The sequence below is a fragment of the Panthera uncia genome (assembly GCF_023721935.1).
Source record: "Panthera uncia isolate 11264 chromosome A1 unlocalized genomic scaffold, Puncia_PCG_1.0 HiC_scaffold_17, whole genome shotgun sequence".
NCBI lineage: Eukaryota > Metazoa > Chordata > Mammalia > Carnivora > Felidae > Panthera > Panthera uncia.
This window is the reverse complement of record NW_026057577.1, coordinates 69,955,353-69,979,096: the sequence shown is the minus strand read 5'-3', so window position 1 is coordinate 69,979,096 and position 23,744 is coordinate 69,955,353.

The following is a 23,744-nucleotide window of genomic DNA, read 5'->3' as shown; positions in this document are numbered from 1 at the left end:
AGGTAAGTAAGTGACTCTGTGTTAATAATTTATGTCAGGACATAGTTTATGTCACAAATTCTGCATAATCTAAATTATTTGTGCAAATCATAAGAAGAATAATTTGGGCATTCTTTGAACTCACCATATAATTTTTAGCAGATGTTCTAAGTGACTTGCATTTCCCTGGTTAACCAAATTGTATGAAAAATGTTAAATTAGGTTAATGATCTGTCAATGTATTTTAATAGCTCTTAGTATACTTATGGAATATTTTTATAATCTTGTGTTAATTACTAACTGCCCTATTCTTGGAAGAGAAGAACTAAGAATGAGAATAAGAAACTATCTAGGCATTTTGATATTTAGTCAGAATCAGTCTGGTATTTGATACTATTTGCCCTTGTGATGCCAAATACATTTATTTGTATTCACTTATAAACAGAAAAAAAGTGGCAAGGTGGAATTTCCTCTTCTGAATAGTTATTTGCCAAACATAACTGCATAATATAAAATTTTCCAATATTGACTATTCCAAAAATGTCAACAGTGTCATTTACCACAAGATAGAATTATTTACTCCTTATGTCACTAACTGATTAACACAGTGTATGATTACAAATGTACTATGGGCTAAGAGTTGGGGCAAATAAGTCACAAGTGGTCTTCACCTGCCTAGAGTTCATAGCGATGATGAAGTCAAGGTAGAGGGTGGTTTATTCTAGACTTGCAAAGCCTAGAAGCAAGAAAGAAAATGGCTCCATTATGCAACTACTAGGGCCATGGATGGATACAGCTACAGTTTTTAGAAGAGAAGAAGCCTCACCTTGAAGCTGACCTATCTCCCTGTTGCCAGTGAGAAATACTTCTCCTTGGACCGTACATTCCTGTTTATCACACATTCCTGTGAAAGTGTCAGTCTTCCAGGTCATCTACTGCCAGAACAAGCAGACCTATTATGTTGTGTTCATGCCCCATTCTAGTGCTCTAGTCCTCGAAGGCTCCGATCTCATAGTGACCTTCAATCCACAGAACCCCCTCCCCTGCCCCCCCGCCCGGCCCGGCCTTTCAGGCGTGGCTTCATGGGTATACAAGTGTAGAGTGGCACAGTGTCTCTGTTCAGACAGGCCTACCACTTAGTTTAATGCTCGACTGTCACCATCTGGACATTTTTAATAATTTTTAAACAAGAGCCTTGCATTTTCATTTTGGTCTGGTTCTAATTCTGTAACCATTGCCCACTTCTGCCATTGCAGCCTTACATCTTTGAGATTTGCAGTTCCTTCTGCTTAAAATTATTAATTCAACTCTTCAAGCAACTGACCCATTTTCTTAAGATCTTGGCAAAACTTTCACTTTCTCATAGAGCCTTCTCTCTATCATCATTTTTAAAGAAGTCTTTGTCCAGTTTGCTCTATCCATGTCACTGGATTATCACTAAAGCATTTATGACGATATAGAACTATTTTATTTGTTTATTTACTTCCCTGCTAAAGGTATACTCCATGAAGGAAGGGGCCTTACTTAATCTCTTTCAGTACTTTAACTCCATGTCTTACAATGCTGAGTCGGTATTTATTGAATGAATGAATCAGTCAATGAATGTGTGACACTCAATGAATCTGAAGCATAGAAAGCATGAGGGGGAGTGATAGGAGAATAAAGCTATTGAGGTAAGAAGGGGCCATAAATTAGGGATATTTGTCTTTATCCTCTCAAAAGGGGAAAGATATGAATTGAGGTGTAGCTATCTTTTTTCAATATTAGAAAGTTTTAAATTACATTTTTGTTTAAAATTGACTTGCCTGATAAACAATCTATTTCTCATTACAAATCATCATGTATAAGTGATATTTTACTCAAAGGAAAAAATACACTCATTAAAAGTGTAACAGACACTGTATTATGAATATATAGACAAAATAGACCAATTATCCTCAGTTTGGTCCTACCTAGAAAAATATGGCTGTTATTTGGTTAATACTCCTACCTTTAAAAAAAACATAAAAAGGGAGAAATAATATCTAAATTAAAATCTCAAGGGTCATTGTGTATATTACAAATGTTCAGGCCATTTGGCATGTGAGAGCGATCTTTATCCAAAATTATACTATTTTCTGGTGAACATCATTTTTTCCCTGGGCATGTATTCTTTTCACAGAAAAAATTATATATTCAGTTAAAATGATCTTAAAATCAAATGAGTAGGTGTATAGAAATGTCAAATAGGAATGAAAATATTTCCCACCTACCTGCCTTTACAGGATGCTTTGAGAATTGATATGAAAATGTCTTTGAAGTGTTTTGAACTCTTTAGAAGGAAGATATGATATAAATACAGGGCTATATTTTTGGAAGTATGATTGTAATGGCCTGTATGGTAAAGCCTATGACTTTAGAATTAGAAGCAATATGGCTGCCTTCTTGTCCTAACTCTCACTAGAGGTTTGAAACCCAGAGAGGTGAACATTTTTGGTGCCACTAACTATATAGCAACTTTTATTTTTCCAAGCAAAAATGAACATTGACTCAGTGAACTTTCAGCAGTGACTTCATAGCTTTGGGCATTGAAGGATGTTGTACTGGTAACTCAGTGTATTCATTTGCTAGGGCAGTCATAACAATCCTGGGTGACTTAAACAACAGAAATCTATTTTTTCACAAATCTAGAGGCTAGGAGTCTAAGATCAAGGTGTCAGCAGGATCGATTTCTTCTGAGGCCTGTCTCCTTAGCTTGAGATGGTTATCTTCTCTTCCTGTGTCTTCCATGGTGTTTCCTTTGTATCTGTTTGTATCCCAATTTCTTTTTTGTATGAAGACACCAGTTATATTGAAGGAGGGCCCACCCTAATGACCTCATTTTAATTTAATTACTTACTTAAAGGCCTTGTCCCCAAACACAGTAATATTCTGAAGTACTGGGACCTAGCATTTTAACATACAATTTTGGGTGGACACGATTCAGCCTCTACCTGGATGTGGGCCTGGCATAAAGTCAGTAATTAGTCACTTCATGCACCCACACTTACAGCCTATTACTATTTCCCATTGCTTTTAGGGTGACATGTAAACCCCTTACTCTAATCTACATGACTCTGTATATCATGCCCTTCTCCTTGCCCCTTACTCTTTTCCAGACACACTGTTCTTCTTCCTGGTTTTCCAACATGCCCTGCCCCTTCTCTCCTGGGTTTATGCCCTTGTTTTTGCCTCGTTAAATTTCTTTTTAATCTCTTTATATCATTATACCTTGGGTCTTAGCTTAATGTCATCTTCACAAAGAGCTCTCTTTTGGGCACATTATGTATATTAGTGATAGTGATGTTTATCATTTTATCCTGTTTATTTTCTGAGTAATCTGTGAGGAAAAAAAAAAAAAGAAGAAGAAGCAATCCCTAATGTCTGGTCATGGATACATCACTCAAACCTAGGCCTGGATGTTGTTACAAACTGAACTCATTGCTACAACTAAGCCACATTGTTCTCTTGCTGGACAATAATGAGCCACACAGAACGTTCATGTCATCAAAATCACTAGGTAGCCCACAAAATACCCACAATCTCCTGTCACTAAATGAGTGACTACCACCTTTTAAAGCCAGTTACAGCTTTAACCTTGCCTTATCTGTCTTCTCTACAGATAAGATTTATTGAGGTATTCCATGTTAGAATTGCCCATTCTTTATGAGAACACCCAATCTACCCCTAAACTAGCCCCAGTATTACCCAGAACTCAAATGTTATAAAAGACTTTTTCTAATGCCCTTGTTGACACCACAGGTACCAAGAATGTGTACCGACCCCCCAACACCCCAGCTGCCACCCCCAGGCTGCAACAAGTCATAGATACAACTTGTTCAACTGCAGGGGTTCCTGTTGATCTTCTTTCTTTGGCCAAATTAACTATTAACAGGATCATTGTTTATTTATTCCTTGCCCTTTCCTGTCTGTCCCTTTCATGAGGGTGTAAACTACAGGAGAGAAAAAAAAAAATCTAGGTTTTCCCTATCACTTCTTTATTGCTAGTAGCTCTCATAACAGTTCCCACTGTGCCCGGCACATAATAGGCACTCAGTTCACACTGGATGAACAATGAATGGACACCAGAATCTTTATGACTCTGTTTTATATACTTCTGAAGGCTTCCCTCTAGAACTTTGAGGGTCTTCCTAATAATATTATGGCTATATGAAGGGGTTATATACCCTACATAGAGAACGATGTATTGCAAATGGTATGTGAGGAAGATAATCCCAGCTACTGAGAGCAAAACAGAGTCCAAGGGGGGGAATAATAAATATCACCATGATAGGTAATGAAAGTTAAGTTTTGAGTGGACACCTGGTTAGAGTGAGCAAATGGCCTGTTTGAGAAATCTGCTATGTGGCAGTGTCCCTCGATGTACGTTGGTTAGAAGGAGCCAGGATAATAAGTTTGACAAAATAGCTTCAAGCTTGTGAGTCTCTAGAATTTTGATTAAATTTTATTTGTTGCTCTCATTAAGTATTCACTATTTTTACCTGCCACGGAAATCTATTAACAAAAGCCTCAACTGTTTTCTTCATTATAACCTTATCTTGTAAAAGTGGTTTGTATGTATCCTCTTCAAATGAAGCCATTGTTATCTGGAATAGGTAGACAAATTGTTTTAGATATTTACACTTTAAGTTGTTACACAGAAACCTTCGCTAATGGATGTGTCGTGTAGTTTTGTTGTTTTTAACATTGTTTTCTCTCAAAAAATTGAAGGATAGCTATGCTATTTGTGGAAAAGAAGCACCCCAATGAAAACACCTGAGCCCAATTTAAAAATCTTTTGGATATTGGATAAGAAACTATCAAGCATAAAGTGTGATATTAATAGAGAAGTATTTAATTTCACAAATATTTTGGAAGGTTAAGTTTTTGTAAAACAATACACAATATGAGGACTACAAAGATAGAAGAAACAATTTCTGTTTTGTAGCTGAGTGATATGGATGATCCATGCAATAAGTTCCGATTCTAAATTTTAAGTCTTAAATCTGCTTCAGTGCTTTTAGGATAATCTTACAGAAAATAGACTTTCTGAATCTTATAATTGGGTTTTGTTTTGCTGACAAAATTATAAATATTGGGTGCACTAATAATGAAAGATGTTGTGTATTATTTTGTTTATATTAGTATAAAATATTAATTTAACTTTCTATAAGTAATAATGATGTGTATCCAGATGTTTTCAATTCTACATAATCCTATGTTTTGTGCTTAATGCGTAACAAAACAAAACAAAACCCTCTGATTACTGGATTTAGCAATGTATAATTCTATATGGAAATTACTGCTGAAGTAGTAAATAGTATTATATTCATGTTTTATAAGGATGAACGTAGGCTTGCTTATGAAGCATCTACTTAGAATCTGTCCATTTTTTTTCTTTTAATTTGTAAGCTCAAATTCTTTTAAGTGGCCAACAATTAAAACTTGAAAGGAATGCTTTGTTAATTATAATTCTCCTAATACAGACGTCTTAGATGTTTCCTTTCTAAAGGTTTAAATAGAAAGTTTCATGCTACTTTTCTACGGTATACGTTTTTTGTGACTCTATCTTTCACTATGAGCTATTATTTCTGCTTTTGCATCTTTAAATCTTTTGAGTTCTGAGTTACACATCTAAACATCTGACAAACATAGGCTTAAAATGCATTTTCCTATCAGAAGGGAAACTATTTTATGGAATGTGAACAGCTGTGCTAAATATGGACCTAATGTTAGAATTACCATTGAGTGCAAAAGTGTGGAAATTCCTTTTGCTTTCTTTAAAAAAAAAGTTTTTAAGTGCCACCCTCAAAGTGTGACAAGGCAACAAAAGTAAGAAAGAGAGTAGAGAACATAACTTCACGTTACTGGAAAACAAGGCACCATGAGGACCTGAAATACAACAGTGTGGGTTGTCTCTTACTATAGTTTTGTTTATTTATATTTCTGTACACGGTATTATGTACTCAAGTGTTTACTTACTTTTTCAAATCAGGTTTCTTCCTGGCTCACATCATTTTTCAACTAGTTAGTTTAAATGGAGAAGTGAAAAAAGGATTCTGGTATGACTCACGTTTCAAGAGGCAAGCTTAAGGCGGCATCAAGGGCACACACTGGCAGGCACTGATCTTGCATGATGTTCATAGTCTCTGAATCATTTTGCTTGGAGACTAGCACAAAGAGATCTTTAATCTGGGGGAGTACAAAGGGATGGTGGAGGGAGAGCTTTAGAGCTGTCTCTTCGGTGGGTCTCCAGAGGAAGAAGGCTATTTTTTGCTTATTTTTATCAAAATATTAGGTGAGAATGGCTAGAGTGGACAAAGCTTGAGTTCCCTTGTTTGTTTGGGGGTTAAATGTGGACACCCAGGGCCTAAATATGGGCAGAAAGGATCAATTTTCCCCTTAGCCATGTTCTCCTTTCAGACCTCAAGTATTTAGGAAAAGAAAAACCAGTAGCCCTTATGCCTATTACACAAAGTGATTATTAGAATTAAAGGCAAAAAAATCTTTACTATGACCTATTTTAATCCAATTTAGAAGTACTTGGTGTAGAAATTTTGTGGAAACTTGATTTTTTTTTTTTTTTTTAGTATTGGATAGAATGAAATTATATTCTTGTTTTATGCTTATCTACTAGTTATTCTAATGGACCACTCCTTCATTATATATTTCCACCATTCTTGGACATTGATTTTCTAACAAAATAAAGAAAGCATTCCTGAAGCATAGCCTATTAACCACTGAGGATTTGTAGGACAGTCTTTTTTTTTCCCTCAAAACTTTCCCCAAGTTAAATTTGTTTCCCTATAATGTAGGAAAGTAGGTAAATTGCTCTGAATTTTCTATCATTTTTGTAACTTTTTCAAAATTTTATTTAAATTCTAGCATACACTGGGGTGCCTGGGTTGCCCAGTCAGTTGAGCATCCGACTTTGGTTCAGGTCATGATCTCACAGTCTGTGGGTTCAAGCCCCACATTGGACTCTGTGCTGACAGCTCAGAGCCTGGAGCTGGCTTCAGACTGTTTGTCTCACTCTCTCTCTAACCCTCCCCATTCACACTCTGTCTCTCTCTCTTTAAAAAAAAAAGAATAAATAAACATTAAAAAAATAAACTCTAGCATAGAGTAAAATATTGGTTTCAGGAAGAGAATTCAGTGATTTATCACTTACATACAATACCCAGTGCTCATTGTAACCAGTGCCCTCCTTAATACCCATCACTCATCTACCCCATTCCCTGCCCACCTTCCTCCATCAACCCTCAGTGTATTCTCTATTTTTAAGAATCTCTCATCATTTGTTTCTCGTTCTCTCTCCCACCCCCTCATATGCTTATTTGTTTTGTTTCTTAAATTTTGTATATGAACGAAATCCTATGCTATTTGTTTTTCTCTGACTTTATTTAACTTAGCATAATATAGTCTAGCTCCATCCATGTCATTGCAAATGGCAAGATTTCATTCTTTTTTATGGCTGGGTAATATTCCATTATATATATGTTTGCACACACACACACACACACACACACACACAAGGGTGCATGTACCCCTTTGAATCTGTAGTTTTGTATCCTTTGGGTAAATACCTAGTAGTGAAATTTCTGGACTGTAGGGTAGTTCTATTTTTAATGTTTTGAAGAACCCCTATTCTGTTCTCCAGAGTGACTCACCAGTTTGTATTCCCACCAACAGTGCAAGAGGGTTCCCCTTTCTCCACATCCTTGCCAACACTTGTTGTTTCTTGTGTTGTTAATTTTAGCCATTCTGACAAGTGTGAGTTAGTATTTCATTGTGGTTCCGAGATTTGTGTCTCCCTGATGATGAGTGATGTTGAGCATCTTTTCATGTATCTGTTCAGATGTCTTCTTTGGCAAAGTGTATAAGACAAGATTTTTAAATGTTCATGCTTATGACTTAAAAAAGTAACTAGATTCTTACTAAATAACATTTCAGCTAAACATTTCAGGATTAATGGATGTTCATACCAATATTAATTACTCAGTCTATTTTACCAGTATTAGTCCTGAGAAATCTGTATACTTTCCCTTTGTTTCTTTAGTTCAACAGGATTTTACTTCATATTTCCTAATATGTTTGACACATAGGTCCCTTAGCCAAACTTGCTGAAATGAAAACAAAATCTCCTTTAGACATAGTTCGTCTCATTGCATGAACAACATTTGCATATATTTCCTGTATCAATAGGCTTTTGGGAGAGTTCTAAAAGCAAGAATATGTAGAGAAGTTTGCCTTTTGTGTCCTCTGTCTCATCTAGTAATTTATAATGAATCTATTTCACAATCTCATAACAAGTCAGGTATTTTGTAAAGCTAGACTCATCTAAAATCTGGATTTAAACCATATATCTGGTAAAGGATTGATACCCAAAATATATAAAGAAGATATATACCTCAATAGTAAAACAAAAACAAAAACAACCCCATTTATTTTTTTTTAATTTTTTTTAACGTTTATTTATTTTTGAGACAGAGAGACAGAGCATGAACGGGGGAGGATCAGAGAGAGAGAGGGAGAGACAGAATCAGAAGCAGGCTCCAGGCTCTGAGCTGTCAGCCCAGAGCCTGACGCGGGGCTCGAACTCACGGACCGCCAGATCGTGACCTGAGTCGAAGTTGGACGCTTAACCGACTGAGCCACCCAGGCGCCCCAAAACAGCCCTATTTAAAAATGGGCAGGGGCACCTGGATGGCTCACTGGTTAAGCATCTGACTTTGGCTAGGTCATGATCTCACAGTTCATGAGTTCAAGTCCAATGTCAGGCTCTGGGCTAAAAGCTTAGAGCCTGGAACCTGCTTTCGATTCTGTGTCTCCCTCTCTCTCTGTTCCTCCCTTGCTCATGCTCTGTTTCTTTCTCTCAAAAATTAATAAATTTAATAAAGTTTTTAAATGGGCAAAGGACCTGAATAGATATTTTTTCCAAGGAAGATATTATTTGCTAACAGGTACATGAGAAAGTGTTCAACATCATTAATAATCAGGAAAATGCAAATCAAAAGCACAACAAGCTATTACCTTACACCTGTTAGAATGGCTGTTATCAAGATGACAAGAGATAACATGTATCGCCAAGAATGTGGAGAAAAGACATACCTTGTATACCTTTGGTGGAAATGTAAACTGGTACAGCCACTATGAAGAACAGTATGGAACTTCCTCAAAAAATTAAAAATGGAACTACTATATGATTCAGAGATCCCACTTCAGGGTGTATTTCCAAAGGACATTAAGTCACTCTCTCAAAGACATATCTGTATCTTCATATTCATTGCAGCATTATTTATATTAGCCAAGATAAGGAAACAACCTAAGTGCCCACTGAAAGACGAATGGAGATAGAAAAGGTGGCATATATACACAATGGAATATTATTCAGCCATACGAAGGAGAAACTCCTGCCATTTGCAACAACATGGATGAAACTTGAGGGCATTATGCTAAGTGAAATAAGTCAGAGAGAGACAAATACCATACAATCTCATTTATATATGGAGTCCAAAATAAATAAACAAACAAAAAACAAAAACATACTCATAGAAACAGAGAACAGATTGTTACGTTCCAGATGTGGAGGTGGGGGAAATGGGTGAAGAGGGTCAAAAGGTGCAAATTTCCAGTCATATTATAAATAAGTCCTGGAGATATAATGTGCAGCAGAGTAACTATAATTAATAATACTCTGTCATATACTTGAAAGTTGCTCAGAGAATAGACTTTAAATTGTTCTCATCACAAGAAAAAAATTTAACTGTGGGGTGATGGATGTGCGAACAGAAGTTGTTGTGGTAATCATTTTGCAATACAAACTTAGATCATCATGCTGTACACCTTAAAGTTATACAGTGTTGTATGCGATTATATCCCAATAAAGCTGGAAACAAAATCAGGATGATAATAATAAGACACAGGATGTTGGAGGATGAAACAAGACTTTAATTGAATTAACATGTTGTAAAGAAACGCAAAATGACATTATTTATTATTACTCCTGTTGTTATTATTATTCCGATATTTTTCATTACTCTGGAAGAACCTGATTTAAACAGTATAAATCATTCACATGAGGTCTCGTGATGCTTTATATAGGCTAGAAAGCACACCAGTAGAAAGTTGGAGAAAAGCTCTAAAAACAATTTATTTCACTTGTTATGACAATGGACCTGACTGATCCTATAAAACTTACAGCTCTTGACTTGCGTGAGGGGTAACTATAATCATTCCTACTGATTTTTGGAGAAAGAGTAACAAATGAGATCTGGTAGGTTTTACAGGAACGCATGCAAGACATTTTTAAATCTTAAAACTTTTCATTCAGAAAGGCAGGGCTACACAGTCAAAGCGAAGGCAGTACAAAAGGCAGCACTATCTCCCCTTTACAAAATACGTGCCTGGAGGAAAAACATACCCTTGAAATTTAAGAGTTGGTTGCATCTTAAGTAGCATTAGATTGTGTTAGTAGTCTAACAGGTAGTTTGCCCAAGGACATTTTGGCATTCCTTCCATGCTTTGCACAGGCTTCTAAGTACTCTTGAGAAATCAAAGTTATGTTCAGTATTTAATGTTTGTAGTTGACTCTGTGTAAAAGATAAAGGGAAACCATTCGTCTGACTGCCCTTCCTTATAGTTTTACAACATTCGCTTTTGAAGAGTGATAATGCTATGCACAGTATATTATTGCCTTAATTTCAAGAAGTGAATTTCCAGAAGGTTGAGACCTCTTTCATCTTCAGCCATCCTCCCTTTCCAGCCCACTTTCACACGTTGTCTTTACTTCTGTGACAGGAACTGCCATGCTCCTTCCTGAAATTTTTATTATTTTATTTTTTGAGAAATTTATTTATGTATTTAAAGCAGGCTCAACATCCAATGTGGGGCTTGAACTCACGACCCTGAGAGCAAGAGTCCCATGCGCTAGTGACTAAGCCAGCCAGGTGTCCCTCCGTTCTGAAATTTTTAGAGGTAGAGATAATTAGGAGTAGTGTGGACCAGCTCTAGAAATGGCCTAGAGAAATGAAGCATCAATCTCCAGCATCAGCTGGTTTCTGGCTGCACTGGCAATGTGCCAGAAATCAAAAGCAGGATTGGATCTTAGTGTCCAAACTGTCACTATATAACTGTCACTATAGAATGCTCTTTTCCTTTTCTTTTTTTTAAATTAATTTATTTATTTCTGAGAGAGAGAGAGAGAGAGAGAGAGAGAGACAGAGAGCGAGTGAGGTGGGGAGGGACAGTGAGAGGAAGAGACAGAATCCCAAGCAGGCTCTGCGTTGTCAGCTGCAGAGTCAGATGCGGGGCTCGAATCCACAAAAGGCGAGATCATGACCTGAACTGAGATCAAGAGTTGGACACTTAACTCACTGAGCCACCCAGGCACCACTAGAATGTTCTTTTTCATGCCGATGTTTTGAGTACCTACCTATCTGCCCATAGGTTTGGCCTTCTCTAATTGTTTCAATTTCAGTACAGAGAATAAAATCTTACTCCTACAAAGTTTTACTATATATTTTATTTGTCAAGGGGTGTGAGTAGGAGAGTAGAATGCAATGTCTGTATAGTAATACCTTTGTTAATAAATAGGACTCACTGATAAAATTTGTGGGGGGGGGGGAGAAACGTAACAGAAATCAAAATGTGAGTGTGCCTGCCAAGATATCAGAACTCCTGAAGAGGGGAGGAAGGATACTTTGCTGTCAGCTTCAGAGACAGCACAAGTGTCTCCATTTTGGACAATTGGAGGTTAGCTGGCCCAGGGAGAGTGGGTGGGGTTGGGAGTGAATGGTATATGTTGCTTGAGAAACAGTAGAGTAAATGGGAGAAGTCCTTGAAAGATGCAAATCAGGTCTCCACTCCAGCTGGAGATGCTGAAAAGCTTCAGTTAGACTTGCCTTAGGCTCCCTTCCAAATCCTATGGAACCACTGGCAAGCAACGTAAGCAACCAAACACAAGCATTTCTGTCCCTCTGCTTGAGGGTACCCTGCCCATCAGTGTCGGTTAAGTCCTTGCTGTAATCATTCTGTGGCATTCGCAAGTCTGGTACCAAATAAGTCTCAGCTGAGTCAGTGTAGAAGGAATGTTTTAAAGAGCTCAATCAACACACTCTTTGAAAAGTAACCCAGTTTATCCTTGTTTAATTGGGAAACAGGATTAAAAATATAAGAAAATAGAAGTCTTCCCTAGGTGAGTAAAGACTTCAGGTAAAGAATACTGTGCCTTGAAGACAAATGGAGGCAAATTATGAGACCTCATGACCTCCTCAGGACCCACCTATTTATCTCAACCAATCTATGCTCAGACGTGTTTTGTCAAACAGCTAAAATTTCAAACAACATTTTACGCGACATGAGTTTTTGGCTTTTTTTTTTAACACTGGATTTCTTATATATTTTCTCAGCTCATAGACAATTTTTTAAATATTTACTTATTTATATTGTGAGAGAGAGATAGAAAGCAAGTGGTGGGAGGGGCAGAGAAAGAGGGAGACAGAGGATCCCAAGCAGGCCCAGCAACTGTCAGCACAGAGCCTGAGCCTGGGGCTTGATTCCACAAACAATGAGGTCATGACCTGAGCCAAAACCAAAAGGCAGGCGCTTAGCTGACTGAGTCACCAAGGCACCCCTCTCACAGGTAAATTTTAAATTAAACTATCATTATATAGCAACACTCAAATCCTTATCAGAAATAATAAGCCGTTGTAATAGAAATAAAATAGAGCAAAACAGAGAGAGAGTAATACAATTCTATTCATATTATTGAATGGTAATTGCTGCTCTTAAAAATTTGCATCAAATTAGAAGTTGACTTCAATGATAAATGCTCCCTTGGATGACTCAGATGTTACTTATTTTAAAAGTTTCAAGGTTATCAGTGGAGAAGTCAGGTTGCTAAAAAACACAGTTTAATGTATCCTTGAATAAGACTGAAAACTTGTCTGATAAGTCAGATAAGGGACCCTTTGAACAAGATGAAGCTGTCTGGGAGGCTAGTATGTAAGTTTGTGTTTAAACAGTGAATAAAATGTAAAAATAAAATCTGGTGATTTCAGGACTTAACTACATTCATAATTAATGTTCTTACTCTTGCAATTAAGGTTTAAAATTTATTTAAAAATGCATGTGTGACCATAGTTTATACATATTTTAATGTTTCAAGAGCAATTTCTTTTAACATATGCTTGGTTTTTTAAACGTGAAGATAAATGTGATAGGGAGGAACTGGAAAGAGGAAGACAAATGTAAGTTTGTTTCAGAATATTTTATTTTCACTATGACTATGAAATATTCCAAAGGGAATTACATCAGTATGTTCATTCTATTACTTAGGAACCACAATTAATTTCCCTAAAATGTAATTTTTCTTTGTAATACATTTTCCAGTACATTGCCTTTTAATCTCAAAAATACATTTTACATGTAAATCAAAATGGTGACACAGTTTGCTTTTCTTTTGCTGGGACGATTCAGAGACTGGAAATTACCTGATGATGGGTCTGGCAACAAAGAGACAAAGAGGTGAATAAGATCACAGTTTCGTTTTCTGAAGTTTGCTTTCCTGATGTGTACTCCGATGCTCCTAGTTGTTAAGTCCACTTTATGGCTCTAGAGGGGTGGCCGTTTCCAGTGGGTGGCCGTTGGTGAAAGTACACTGTTTTGTGACAGGACAGTATTTTCTAGAAAAGTCAGTAGGTGGAGAGACGGCTTCATGTATTGGTCTATTTATAGTTTTCAGTGGAAAAAAATTGTGGGCACCTGTTTAATAATCTGCATTAGGAAATGTAGAGTCATTGGAGGTTTAATAAAATTTTCATTGATGGTAATTGTGAGTATGAAAGAAGCCAGGGAAGCCTCCAGTTATATCTTCTTATATTTATTAGTATTATCATCTTACAGTTGTTGATATGTATCTTCAGGTCGCTGACAGGAGGAGGACCCTTACAAGGATGGGGAGATAGTATCCCACAGAGGGGAGTTTATTTGACACTCAGCAATAACAATTCTATTTTAAGTTCTATGGAGAAAAATGTTCAGGTATTGATCCAGCTTGTATTTTTCAGAATACTAATAAAAAAAAAAAAAAAGCAGTAACAAAAAACAAAAAAAACCCCTCTAAAACTGAATACAGAATTCAACTTTTGACTGTAACGAGTAAAATGCTGCTACTTGGAACAAGTTATTATTATTTTTTTAAACAGTGGATTAATTTAAGTAAAAAACAACCCTCACAGAATCTCTTTGTTCTACACGGAGAATTAGTCATTGTGTTTCGCCTTTTGATGTACTGTGGCACTAAGGATCCTCACATAGATTCTATTCAGCTTTGCTAATGTTCTATCAACTCTGGGACCTACGGATGAAACCTAAAGAGATAATGTGGCTCTCGCTGCCAAAATCAAGTTTTCCCTCAAAGCACACAGCATGTTCCCATCTTCCACTCTTGGGCATTTCCTTTTCACAACAGGTCCCCTAATGGATATTAGACCAAAATAACAATAGCATGGCAGTCAAAAATATATTGTCTCTTTTCAAATGTTGCCCTACAGAGACAAAGAGAGTGTGCTAATTTCCCTCCTTTTATTCTCACTCAAAAAAGTTAATAGTAGCTGAATCCCTGACAATCAGCACTCAAATAAACAAATAAATCAACAACAAAATTATTTTTAAGATATATGTGATCTAATCTGTAACTGAGAAAGGCCAAAACAGCATTCATTTTATGCAGACCTCAAGCAACTCAATTTCTGAAGGATGATTTTAATGGTAGCCTTCACTAAAATGCATATTTTAACAAGGCATATTTACAGTACATAATAAATGTTTAAATTAGATTAATTAGTATGTATGGTTGAGGCCTTCCTAGTGTTTAGAATTATTTGCCTTGCTAAAGTAGTAAATCTAGATGAGCTGAGCACTCAAATGATTCCAATAACAACACTTGGCATTTGTGTAGTACATTATATTTTCTAAGTACTTTATAATTACAGTATTAATTAGTTAAGTGACACAGTGATCTTGTGAAGAGGTCTACACCATTATTCCCTTTCACAAATGAGGAAACTTTAAATGCAAAGGACACAGTAATTCACATAGCAAGTAAATAAGGTTAAAACTGAAAAACCTTTGGTGTGACTTGTCCGGGTCTGATGTTCCATTTTACTAAGAATAATTTGTTTTGATGTCATGTCCTTTTTGCTTAATCCCAAATACACATTTTATGAAAGCTAAAAGACTAAGAATAGAAAAGGTGGTCCTTAGTTTCAGCGCACTTTGTCTCCCAAAATAAACTTGCATTGGTCCTGGAGTCTGAGTTGTTTTCCACATTTCTTTTTTGGCTAGTTTGTTGTTAGCTCATACAGATGCAACTGACTTTTTGTAGGTTGATTTTGAATCCTGCAAATGTACAATTTATTTTTTAGTGCTAATAGCTTCTTTTTTTTTCTTTTTGTGTGTGAAGTTTTAGGTTTTTGTCCCTTTTTTTTAATGTATAAGACCATGTCGTCTACAAACAGAGAATATTTTGCTTTTTTCTTTCCCATTTGGATGCCTTTTATCTCTTTTTGCCTAATTCTTACCTCATACCATATAAAAGTAACTAAAAGTGAACCCTAGACTTAAATATAAGAGATAAGACTATAACATTCCAGAAGAAAACATGCAATAAAATGGTTGCATCTTGAGTTAGGCAAAGATCTCATATGCAGGGCACAAAAGGCACAAGCCATAAAAGAAAAAAATGAAAAGTTGGCCTTTATCAAAATAAAATAAATTTTTCTTTTTGAAAGCCACTACTAAGAAAATATAAAGCAAGTCACTGACATGATGAATGTGTTTCCACAAAACATTTCTGAACAAGGATTAGCATGTTTAATACAGAAAAATTTTACAACTCAATACTTAGAAAGTAAAAGCTATATTTAAAAATGAGCAAAAATTTGAGCAGGTACTTTTATAACAAAAGATATGCCAATGGAAAATAATTATGGAAATGCAAATTAAAACCACAATAATTTAACACTCATGAGTGGCTCAAAAAAAAATTTTTTTTTTAAATTTTTAAGGTATATTTATTTTTGAGACAGAGAGAGACAGAGTATGAACTGGGGAGGGTCAGAGAGAGAGGGAGACACAGAATCTGAAACAGGCTCCAGGCTCTGAGCCATCAGCACAGATGCCTGACGCGGGGCTTGAACTCATGAACCGCGAGATCATGACCTGAGCTGAAGTCGGCCGCTTAACCGACTGGGCCACCCAGGCGCCCCTCAAAAAATTTTTTTAAAGACATGCCCGAAACTGGTGAGCATGTAGAGGAACAGGATATCTCACATGTTGCTAATGGGAATGCCAGTAGTTTGGAGAAAAATTAATTTCTAATATGGTTAAACATGCAGTTAACTATGATCCTGCAACCCAGTTCCAGAAAAAAATGAAAACTCTTGTCCACACAAGAAACTATATGTGAATTTTCATAAGACCTTTATTTATCATTGACCAAAACTGGAAACAAGCTGAATGCCTATCAGGAAAAACAAACTGTGGCACATTCATGAAATGGAACGACTCATCAGTGAAAAGGAGTGAAATGCATGCAACGTCGTAACAGAATCTTGTAAAAACATTTTTTGCTAAATGTAAAGAAAAAAACATAAAAGTCTGGGATCTATTTATGTGGTTCTATGGAAAAGGTAATACTATAGGAACAGAAAACATTATCGGTGGTTCCCTAGGGGAAGAAAACAACTAAAAAAGGGCACAAGGGAACTTTTGGGGGCATTGGAAATGTTCTATATCTTGATTGTGGACATGATCACACAATTGTATATTATTTGTGAAAATTTATTAAACTTTATGCTTAAGAAGAGTGAATTTTATTGCATGCAAATTATTATCTCGATCAACCTTACTAAAAAAATGAATTTAAAGGCCAATGAAAGAGGACTTAAGGAACTGGTTTAGAGTAGTAAATTATAGTTAAAAATGTGGCATTCTGTGTAGCTATCAAAAAGAACAAAGTGATTTGTGTATACATTTTTGATGAATTTACTTAAGCATATCATTAAGTTAATGGAAAAAAAAAGGTGCATACCAAGAGTGTATTATGAAGAAATAGAAAATCTGAATGGACCTAAAAACTGATAAAAGACTGAATCAGGTATCAGAAACCTAACAAAGAAAGCCCAAGACTAGATGGTTTCACTGATGGAGTCTATCAAATATTAATTAATTAATTAATTTCTCTAGCAAACACTTGAAGAAGAGTTAACATCAATCCTCCTCAAACTCTTCCAAAAAATTGAAGAGAGGGAAACACAAACTTATTCAGTGAGGTCAGCATTACTCTGATTGATACTAAGCCAGACTAAGAAACTACTGGAAAACAAAACTGAAGACCAGTATTTTTTATTAATATGCAAAAATGTTCAACAAAATCTTATCAATCAATATTCAGCAGTATACTAAAAGTATTATGCATACTTTTAGTACATACCAAGTGGAATGTATTCCTGTAATGCAAAATGGTTTGACGTATAGAAATCAATGTAATTGTATTAACAGAATGAAGGCAAAAATGTAACATTATCATCTCTATTGATGGAGAAAAAGCATTTGACAAAATACAATGCTCTTGTATGAAAAAACACCCAACAAACAAGAAACAGAAGGAAACTACATCAATTTAGTAAAAATCAATATCAAAATTCCACAACTAACATCATACTCAATGGTAAAAGACAAAACTTTCCCAAGGTCAGGAACAAGGCAAGGATGCTCACTTTCACCACTTCTTTCAACATAATACTAGAAATATGGGCTAGAGAAATTAGGCAAGAAAAAATAAAAGCTATCCAAACTGGAAAGGAAGAAGTAAAATTGTCTTTGTTAGAGATCTAATATTTACAAAACACTAAAGATTCCACACGTGAATACACAAAACTGTTAGAAATCAGAAAAAAAATAATGTTAAGTTACTGGATACAAATCAACACATAAAAAGCAGTTGCACTTTTTAAATTTTTTTTTACTGATTATTTATTTTTTAATTTACATCCAAGTTAGGATATGGTGCAACAATGATTTCAGGAGTAGATTCTTTAATACCCCTCACCCATTTAGCCCATCCCCCTCCCACACCCCCTTCAGCAACCCTCTGTTGTTTTCTATATTTGAGGATCTCTTATGTTTTTCCCCCCTCCCTGTTTTTATATTATTTTTGTTTCCCTTCCCTTGTGTTCATCTGTTCTGTGTCTTAAAGTCCTCATATGAGTGAAATCATATATTTGTCTTTCTCTAACTGACTAATTTCGCTTAGCCTAATACCCTCTAGTTCCATCCATGTAGTTGCAAATGGCAAGATTTCATTCTTTTTGATTGCTGAGTAATACTCCATTGTATATATATATACCACATCTTCTTTATCCATTCATCCATTGATGGACATTTGGGCTCTTTCCACACTTTGGCTGTTGTTGATAGTGCCGCTATAAACATTGGGGTGCATGTGCCCCTTCAAAACAGCACCCCTGTATCCCTTGGGTAAATACCTAGTAGTGCAATTTCTGGGTTGTAGGGTATTTCTATTTTTAATGTTTTGAGGAACTTCCATACTGTTTTCCAGAGTGGCTGCAGCAGTTGAAAAGCAGTTGCATTTCCTTTTTTTTTTTTTTTTTTAATTTTTTTTTTTTAACGTTTATTTATTTTTGAGACAGAGAGAGCATGAACGGGGGAGGGGCAGAGAGAGAGGGAGACACAGAATCGGAAGCAGGCTCCAGGCTCTGAGCGGTCAGCCCAGAGCCTGACGCAGGGCTCGAACTCACAGACCGTGAGATCATGACCTGAGCTGAAGTCGGACGCTCAACCGACTGAGCCACCCAGGCGCCCCAGCAGTTGCATTTCTATACACTAACAATAAACAATTTGAAAAGAAAATAATTTTACCTTTAAGAGTATCAAAAAGAATAAAATACTTAGGAATAAACTTAGCCAGGACACCAACATTTGTTTATTGAATATTATAAAATATACTGCTGAAATAAACAAATAAATGAAAAGACATTCCATATTCATGTTTCAGGAGATTTAATATTATTAAAATTTCAACATTATCCAAAATGATATACAGACCTCATGAAATCTCTATAAAAATCCCAAAGGCATTTTTTGCAGAAATAGAAAAATCCATTCTCATATGTATATGGAATCTCAAAGGGTCCTGAATAGCCAAAATAATCTTGAAAAGAACAAATTTGGAAGTCTCAAACTTCCTGATTCCAAAACTTATTGCTAAACTATGATAATAAAAAACAGTATGGTATGGGCATAAAGATAGACATACAGACCAATGGAATAAAATTTCAAGCCCAGAAATAAACCTTTGCACATATGGTCAAGTGACTTTTTAAAGAAGGGCCAAGGCATTCAAAGGAGAGAGGACAATCTTTTTAACAAATGATATTGGGAAAACTGGATATCCACATGCAAAAGAATGAAGTTGGATTTTTACCTTATACTACATGCAAGAATTAACTCAAATGAATCAAAGACTTAAATGTAAGAACTAAAACTATAAAACTCAGAATAAAACATGGGGAAAAGCTCCATGATATTGGATTTCTTGGATATTATACCAAAGCACAAGTTACAAAAGTAAAAATAGATAAATTATCTATCAAAATTAAAAATGTTATACCTCAAAAGACATAACCAACACAGCAAAAGGTAACCTATGGGATGGGAGAAAATATTTGCAACTCATATACTTGATAAAGAATTAATATTCAAAGTATATAGAGAACTAATAAGGCTCAACAATAGCAAAAAACAAAACAAACAAAAACCTCAATTAAAAATGGGCAAAGGGCTTGAGCAGATATTTCTCCAAAGAAGATATACAAATACTAAAAAGCATATGAAAATACAGTCAATAGTACTAATCATTACAGAAATGCAAACCAAAACCATAATGAGATACCATCTCATACCCGGTAGGATGATGATTATCAAAAACCAAACCAAAGCAAAACAAAACAAAACAAAACAAAACAGAAAAGTACCAAGTTTTGGTGAGGTTGGTGGAGCATGTGGAATGATTGTGCACTGTTGGTGTTAATGTTAAATGATGCAACCACTGTGGGAAACAATGTGGCTCTTCCTCGAAAAATTGAAAAATAGAATTTATCATATGATCCAGCAACTCCACTTTTAGGTATATAGCCAAAGAATTGAAAGCAGGTGTCAAAGAGATATTTGTACTGCTCATGGCAGCATCATTCAAAATAACCAAAAGGTGGAAGCAACCCAAGTGTTCATGGATGGATAATGGACCAACAAAATGTGATATATGCATGCAATAGAATATTATTCAACCATAAAAAGGAAGGAAATTCTGACATATGCTATACTATAGATGAACCCTGAGGATGTTATGCTAAGCGAAAAAAGACAACCACAAAGAGACAAATGCTCTATGATTCCACATATATGAGGTACCTAGAATAGTCAAATTCATAGAGAGAGAAAGTAGAATGGTGGTTTCCAGAGACTGTAGGTAGGGAGGAATAGGAAATTGTTTAATAAGTATAGAGTTTCAGTTTTTCAAGATGAAAAGAATTCTGGAGGTTGCACAACAATGTGAATATACTCAACATTATCACACTGTACACTTAAAAATGGTTAAGATGGCAATTTTATGTTATGTAACCACAACTTAAAAAGTATTTAAAAGGTGATAAAAAAAAGCAAAGTGCAGAATAACAGTCATTTGTATGCACCATTTATACAAATAAATTATAATTAAAAAATTGAATTAGGGCAAAAGAACTAAGAGTAAGAGAAAAATGGAAAAAAATTAATCTTGCTTTATTTTTTAAGTTTATTTATTTTGAGAGAGAAGGCGCTTGAGCAGGGGAAGGGCAGAGAGAGAGGGAGAGAGGATCCCAAGCAGGCTCCACATTGTCAGCACGGAGCCCGATGCGGGGGTCAGTCCCACGAACCCTGATATCATGACCTGAGCTGAAATCAAGAGTCTGATATTTAACTGACTGAGCCACCGAGGCATCTCACAATTTTGTGTTTTATTTTCACCTTTGGTGTGTTTTGGAATTTTGTACCTGAGCATGTATTATCTCTACTTCGATAAAAACACTTAGAAATATAGATTGATGTAGGTATGTAGATAGATGGACTGACAGGAGACAGAGAAATAGATGGGTAGATGGATATGTAATTGGGACGGACCATATGAAATTGCTATTTGATCAATTTTGACGCGCAAAGAAGGCACTCTCATACAATTCAATGAAATACAGGAATTAGCAGATGAAAACAAAAGTAGCTTAGTTAATATTTAAAATCGTTTCCAATTTTGATTTTATGAATCCAAAAAAGATAGCTTCAAAATATAAGTCTCAATTTAGTGTTAAAAAGTTAGAAGTCTATTCAGTTTTTGATGTTATATCCCAAATTGCTTCATTTGCAATTCTGGTTGCAAGTATTGGTTTTTGTGGAGCATTTTAGCTCATAGAATTTCTAAGATTAGAATTTAGGCTTTACTGCGTAGTTTATTTACAGCACATTTATTGAGACTTAAACAATACAGACATATGTAGCATCTTAAAGAATATTTCTAGACAAGTCAACTTTGTTGATTATCCTAGAGTGTTTTCCATGTACTAAATATATCAAGGGAGATAATTTGAATGTTATAGAAGTCGACTTGCCCTTTTTGGATCCACATCAGTTTAAAAGATGCAGAGCAGAAAAACCATGATTGTAAAATGGGAAGAAGCTTAGAGTGTTTGGTTCAAAAATCTTTCTTTGCCTGTCATGGAGCTCATGTTCCTTAGGCAGATAATGTATAGTAATAGTTGAAGGCTATAATAAATATCCTTTCTTACTAATGTATTACATTTTATTAGCTAGATCAATATTGCTGTAATTTCCACCCATTAGCATCTCATTGCTGTAAAGTACATAAAAATATTTACATTAACACTGATCAAAATTGCAACGGCGTATATTAAAATATGAATGACATATAATCAGAATTTTCTGTTTCTACTGCCTCCAGTTATTTGTGACCCCAGATATGAAGTTCAAGTTTATACTTAATAGCACAATTATGTAAATCTGTAATTCTAACACTGAATTACAGCTGGTAATGATCAATAATTATATTTATGTATGATGGGAAGTTAATACTGCCACCATAGATTAATGTAAACAACAAAATTATTTCTGTAGTTGAGAGCTAACAAATCATCATAAACAAAGAGAACTGAAACAATCTCTTTAGAGCCTAATTTCTCCAGCAGAGTAAACAGATTTTTTATTCCCAATGAATGTAAAGCCTCCAATGAAAGAGAACACAGCTCTACCAAAATATCATGATGGTTGAATGTTTCACTACACTTATTGATTCTTATTTCAGTCTTCAGAAAAGGGACAGTATTCGGAAATATCTACAACCAGTGATTTATAAAATCCAATTTGGAAAACATACACATATTTCTGTACATTATAGACTTCAGAGTCTTTCCAATAAAAACAGACGGTTTTGCAAATACATCAGAAAATTGTACATAGTTATTTTGTTGTCTGACCCTATCTTGAATTACAACCACAGTTGTAAGAAACAGATGCTTGAAATATTCCAAATAAGAGAGATTTTAAGTGTCAATAATTATGAATTTCTGAATCAGGGGGAAGACCTAGGAATCATGCTACAAATCTTTGTGTTGCTTAGTGCTGTGTAAATAGTGTGTACTTGATAAACACACATAGATACAGAAGAGTCCTACTGAAATACAATGAAAACTGAAGAACAGTGGCAAGACTGTAAAACTATTATACTCCTCGCTAAGACTCAATTCAATGCCTTATTTCCGATTTCACTAATGAGGTTAAAGGAGGCGGGATTGGGATTGTCTATAGGAGGGTTGGTATTTTACATCTGTTTTATTCATTCATCAATCACTTATTTTTAGCTAATCTTTATATAATGCTCCCTAAGGGCCAGGACCTGTTCTAGTTTGTACATAAGAACTTATTATTTCTCACAATCACTCTATGCAGTAGGTACTACCAATATCTCCATTTTACAGATGAGAAACCTGAGGCACAGCGGCTTTCTAAGCTCATACAGTTAATAAGTGGAGGAGGTAGGATTTAAACCTGTTTTTCCTGAAATGAAAATCATGTTCGTTGTTTCATACTATGGTGCAAACACCGAATTATTGGTGTTATGCAGTAGAACACTAGTAAAATACAATTTTAGCTTCTTAATTTAGGCCAAGCTAGATTATTACACATCACTGCGCTCTGCTTAAGTGTGCCTGATTTTCAGCCCTATTGACACTTGGGAGTCACACAGTAGTTTGTTTGGAAGGTTGTCCTGTGTGTTATAGGATGCATGGCATGTCCCTGATTTCTTCCCATTAGATGCTGGTAGCAGCTCCCCACTTAGTTGTGACAACCAAAATGTCCCCTGGGGGCTAAATCACCCCCAGTTGAGAACTATTAAATCTTAGCCACATCCTAACAACTGCATATGGTAAAATGAATTTTTAATAAATGCTTTTCAATAATATAGAACACTTACTCAATAAAAGTCAGATATTATCTCTATCCTCAAGCTACCTAGGAAATGTCACATCTTGATACTATCAAGAATGAGTCTGGAAAATGAACATTGACAACAAGAATTAGTCATTTCCATGTAACAACTTCTCATGATGTTACCA